Source organism: Solanum pennellii, chromosome 7 (assembly GCF_001406875.1).
Source record: "Solanum pennellii chromosome 7, SPENNV200".
Classification (NCBI taxonomy): Eukaryota; Viridiplantae; Streptophyta; class Magnoliopsida; order Solanales; family Solanaceae; genus Solanum; species Solanum pennellii.
Genome location: NC_028643.1, coordinates 55,631,382 through 55,637,785, shown reverse-complemented (window position 1 = coordinate 55,637,785; position 6,404 = coordinate 55,631,382). Strand labels below are relative to the sequence as shown.

Below are 6,404 nucleotides of genomic sequence, written 5' to 3'. Positions count from 1 at the left end.
ACATGATGTCCTATACTTTCGGACACATACTATTTTATTCATTTATTTTGGTGTCTCTGATACTCTTAGACTTAGTAATTAGAGATTAGATGTCCTTGTGGTGATGACTTTCAGGTTTTGGAAAACGATAGTTAATAAATTTTGAAGCTTCCGCAATATTTTGTTATTCGCAGTTGAATTATTGGTACATGTTGGGATTTGAATTTCTTGGTTTGTCCACCTAGGTAGTTAAGTGTGGATGCCACTCACGACTCGTTTTGGGTCGTGACATGTACTTAATATAATACTTTATTGATAAAACACTAATCTTCTTTCTATACTTTAGAGTCACATTCAGTGATTACTGAGTGACGATTAAATTTTTGTTACATAAGATATGATTTATAAATGACGAAATTATGTGTCCCTTATAATCGAATTTGTTGTAGTGATTGCTTATTTAGTTATTGTGAAGATCATTTTATTGCATTGTAGAAAAGAGATCCATTAAATGTTGTGTGAGTTATTTAGATTCTACCAATACATAAACTAATTATGAACAATCATATTGATGATTGAGATACTTCCCTATATTTATTTGGTATACTATAAACAACAACAATAAGATACCTACTTAAATCCACTAAGTGGCATCATGGGAGGATAGATTGCATGTTATCACTATCTCGTAGAGATAGATATGTTGTTTTGCAAAGACACTTGATATGGAATGTGATCTTCTTTTACTCGAGAGAGATATCACCATTCTTGTTGATGAATTTTAAAAACAAACTTTAATAAAGGATAGTTTATAAAGAAGAACTGAAGAAGCAATTGAGAAAGTTTATAAAGGTGACTTAAATTTAATGTTTTACATGAAATGATAAAATTCATCATTCAAAAAAGTGATAAAAATATAACTTGAGCTTGTAGAAATGATTAAAAAAATTATTAAAATGTAATCTTGAACTTAGGGGGAAGAAGTATCAACATCTATTTCTCCATGGTTGTTTCTCCCTTTTCTCTCGCAACCAACATTTTTTTGTTTTTTTTCCAAACTTCAATCTTCGTTTGCTAAATGTTCATGTTTGGGTCTTCTTCAGTTAGACTTTTCCAATTATATTCAACTTCAATTGGTGAGAGACTGGAAGTACACAGAATGGAAGGAAATTTGATCAGATAACAAAATAAGTTTAATAATTTTTATAATTTTTTCAAATATCAAATTATCAAAAGTAAAGAAAACATAAATTATTGGTGAATTAAATTAGTAACTTTATGAAAATACATGGTGTTACAGAAGAAATGGACATAAAGTTTATATGATTACCTTATAAAGGTTAATCGATGGAACGAAATTTTATTTTTCTTGGTATTCATTGTGTGATATATTAGAATCCACCGTTTTCATCTTTTGCCAAAAGTCTCGAGCCATAGTTTATAATATTGTCGTTTATAATATGATTAGAATTATTGGGGATACCGTCTTCCCATGTAATTTTGTTGAGATCTGACTCACTAGAAAATTATATCTGAGATTGCATGATATGTGTAAAACAAAATACATGTTCAAAAAGTGGGACTGAAGCTACAATCTAATGACAGTAATTTAGGCTACCAATATGTATTGTGATATTTAGGGCAAGATTTTAAATTATCATGCGCCCATTGATTGAATTTTAAATAATTCTCTACTTTCGATGGGAAAAAAAATCCAAATTATTAACATAAATTAAATTAATTAGTAAGATTCAAAATTCCTTAAGTAGCATGAATAGTTTCGTATTGTTATTTGTATAGAAGTTCCTCCACAAAAAAATCATTTTTATCCCGTATGATGTTGCTTTCGCTGTGTTCTTTGAATTTCTTACTTTCTAAATCCTTCAAATCGATATTGTTTTTTAATAAATGATTTTAGATAGAAAATTATATTGTGGATTGTGGAATATAATAAACGTGCTCAATTAATTTTTTAAAAAGGCACAACTGTTCCTCGCAAGCATGAAGTAAGTGATACAAACATGTATTGACAATGTTATGGTCTATTAAGGTAGCACTATAATTATCCAATGGGCTATCTTCACCAAGGCTTTCAAACTCACCTAAAAATCATAAATAATTAAATGAAAGATAATTAATAGTATAAATCATTTTTATGTTGTTGAGTAAACTAATAAATTATGTACCGTGAATAATTTATTGTTCATACTCGTCTGCGTTCTTCCTCTCTTTCATAGAAAGTTGTAAATTGCTTCCCTTATTCCCTTGAAACAAATAATTAAAATGTTATTTTACTAACTAAAAAAAGAAGCTATTAATGATACATTGAAATTAATTTTTCTGACTACTAATACTACAGGTTATTTTTAAAAGTTATTTAATAAAAAGATAACTATTAAAAAAGGAATCAATTCTCTTTTAATTTATCAAAGAACAAGGAAACTAATAATTAACATATTTCAAGTGTAAGATGTTGAATGAATTTATTGCGTATCATAAATAATTTTTTGCGTTCGCTTGGTCTGTAGTATTTTCTTTGAAGAGTTCCCTTGGTCCTCTCCAAAAAAATTCTTATTCCTCTTGGCATCTTCTTTTTTTTACTTCCGTGCTTCGAGCATATTTGGCATATAGTATTTAATGAAATTCAAAAAACAAGAACAAATAATAATTCAAATTAACAAATCATGCTCACAAAAATCAAGAACTTTCCTCGATACTAGAGAGTCTAAAATGGTAAACCAAATGATATTGTAGAAGTCACAAAAGAAACGTAGTTAGGTTAATATACACATATGTCGTTAAAGCTGCATACACTTTATCCTAATAAACACCGTACAAATACACTGTATTTCATAAAGTAAAATTGATTTGAAATAAATAGAAATAGATATCACATAAACATTTGAGAGTCGAAACAACACTTATTGATTTGAGAGAAACATAAAGGAATGATTTATAATGGATAAAGAAAGCATAATCGTTCGGTAACACTCATTCTCAGATCAAGATAGAAGTCTCATTCTCATAGTGGAAATTATAATTGAGAATGCCTTTGGAAAAATTGGTGGAAGTCTCATTGTATTTAAATGAGATTATTCATACATATCAATACACGACAACAAAATCAACCTCACTTATGCTATCCCAAAAATAGGATTTGAAAATATGAGATAAGTAGGATTTGAAAATCGAAAGATGTACACAACTTTTGCTAAAATCTTTTTGAAGTAGATATTTTTTTTCAATATTCCATAGACAAAAGAAATGAAACACAATTGAAAGAACAAGAAATCAAACATTTTTCAATCTTGTTAATCGTACATTTTAAAATTTATTAGTAATGGTTAATAAATTTAAAAAGCAAGACACTTGCTAAAATGAATAGTAAATTTATAAATGAACACAAGGGAATAAAATTTTAAAAACAAAAAAAATTTCTGAATGGAATAATATTCACCATTAAGTAATTCGATTCCTTGATTGCAAGAAAATAAAAAATAAAATAAATTGAATCGAAATGAATGAGTGAATTAATATCGTCTCAATTGTGTTTAAATTTCCTCTTGGTTGTTGATATATCCCTTTAAATATTTGAAGTAAGTGAAGAAGAAAAATGATGTTTCTTATCGCCTATTGATTCAAGTGTCACCTCTTGACTGCTGATACCTTTTTAAAAACATAAAATTAAAATGAAGAAGTGAATAGACTATATTTTACATTTATATGTACACTCTGATTGCTTTGATGTTCCTTGAAAGCTATGTTTGTTCAATTTTGAAACCTTTATTATTTGTCCATAACATGTAGATAAATTTAAAGTTCAAAGGTGTGAACAAACTAATCTTAAATCAATTATTGCAAACAATATATTATTTTGTTAATTGTAATATTTTGACATTAATTATGAAATTTATTTAAAATCATTTATTTCTTTTACCTTTATCATTTATTACATTTTGTAGTGTGTACTTATTATAAGATAATACATGAGAACTTTGATTTTTAGACTTTGACCAAACAAATTCAAATAGTTTTCATATAGTTAAGTAAACATCATATCTAATGCAGATCATTAGAATCACTACGAAATTGATATATGACATTAAATTGTGATTAAGGTAGTAATATTTTTCTTACAAAAGATAACAATCACTTTGACTTAAAGCTAAAGTATTTTGAATTTATGTTTTGGAGTGGGAGACTCCATATCTCTTTTATTTAAACTTGTTTAGATAATGAAATTCACAAATATGTCACACACATAAAATAATATCTATGTTAGTGTCCATATAATACGTAGGATGTATTAAAAAATTTTAAAAACTCAATATTAAATTAAATGAAAAACAATAACATATTCTTGTGTTATGATTAACAAATAATTTATGGGTAAATGAAACTAAAAAATTAATTGTTATGATTAGGTATTTATCTATCTCCTCTTAATTGTTGAGCTATTCCATTGAATAGTAATATCATTAAGATATTTAGTAAGGCAATTCAGAATATAGCTGATAATAAATCTAATCCTAGTGTGGGAGTTAAATAATGTATAGATGTTAGAAAAAAATAAATCTATTTGTAAAGTATATTTTATCAATGTATGCAATTCAATTATATCCCCTACCTAATAGATAGTTTCGTCATTGCTTTAGAAAACTACATTAATCAAGTTTGGATCATTCAAATTTATTGCTTTAGAATTTAATTGTTCAACAATACGAAGAAATAAAAGTTCTATCGATTGCGCTTCAAAAATTTGGTGTGAAGACACCTGCCTTATCCAACTAAGACAGATCAACCTAAACATTCATTGACAAGGGTAAATACGGATGTATGAAAGGAAATAAGGACTGAACATAACATACTAATTTTGAAAATAATAACAAAACCAAAACTTCTCCAAAAACTAGTGTCATATATAAATGCCATTACGTAAATACAGGGTTGGCTTAAACACTACACAACTAATTCATTTTCTTGGGGCCCTATATTTTGGTGCCCCGTTTTCAATAAAAAGTACTTATATATGTTATTAAAAAGAGTATTTGTAAAACCACGTATCTAAAACAGACAAGAAATTGTTTTTTCAGAAGGTGCAGGTGCAATCTACAGTCACCATCTACACACGTTAGTTAGATCTACTACCTGTACTATGAGTCTGTGGTTCACCACTGTAGCTCCTTCCAATGTTGAACTAACAAAATCAACTAAGTCTCGACCCACGAACAGACCTACGGTCCGTAAGTTAGACCATAGTATGTTTTCTGTGTCGATACACTCTTGTTACCCAGCCTCTTACTTTAAATACGGACGACCAGCATGGAACATGTTGGATGTACAGTCCATAGGTCTGATAGTAGGTGGAGGTTAGTAGTTAGTTAAGGGAAATTTGTTTATTGGGTCAACTTAAAATGGTCATTACTCTTACCACAAAAGGAATTAGGTGTCCTCTGAACCATGATATGATAAATAATTGCATTCTCTTTCCAACGCCATCGAGTTTGATAAAATCCAACTATCGAGTAAAAAGTTATGCCCATTTTAGTGAAGACGTGTCGAGCAGACTCAAATGACTGACCCAAACAAGAGACCGCCGATTGAAAGACGGCCTGTTGGTCCAATCAATCGATTTCTATAACAACAGTTATTTAAGTGGTCTTTTGTAGTTTTCCTAGTTCGTTTAAACCCTAAGATACGTCATTTAAATCCTAATTCATGAGATTATAGCCAGTTTAAGCGTAGAAACATAACTAAAAATTATGTAAGTCAAATTATTCGTCAAAACATAGATAATTAGAAGTAAAAGAGGAGAAAAAGGTCAAGAACCTTGTGTAATACCTCAAAAATGACTTAGGATAAGCTAGAACCTAACATATTTTTCATGGGGGTCTAAGGTCTTAAAATTTCTTATAATGAGGTATTGAGACAATTTCTAAAGTATTTGGTTAATTGGAAGTTAAACATCAAGGGACAACAATGACGTTCTGACGACTAGTCACCTATGTGCTTCATGTTTGTTTTATGCTTTTATGAGTGTGTCATGAGCTTATGAGGTCCTTCTATGAGTTATTATAGTTTTAATAGGTAGTGTGTCACAGTTCTTGAAGTTTGGAGGTCAAACGTCCAAGAACGTCCATGACGTTTGAAAGTTTTGCCTTGAAATGACTTTGCTTGTCTTAGTATGTCTCATTGAGTTTTATGTGTTCGATCTTGGTGAAATTGATATGGCACTACCTAAAATGGTATACAAACAAATTCAGGATGAAAACTTTTGGGGAAAAGTCCCCAAGAACAATCTAAGTGTCCTTGAGGAAGGACCCATGTTGGTATCCAAAACTTCCCAAGGCACTCCCACCTACGGATCTTTTGGGAGCGGGGCTTTGATTGTCACTCCCCGAGCTACCCCTGAGATGCGAAAACGG

At 29.5% G+C, this 6,404-nt stretch overlaps 1 pseudogene; it reads right to left on the bottom strand.

The window, feature by feature from the left end:
• Window positions 1-1,053: 1,053 nt before the first annotated feature.
• On the bottom strand, window positions 1,054-2,606 carry LOC107025085 (annotated as a pseudogene).
• Window positions 2,607-6,404: the final 3,798 nt, after the last annotated feature.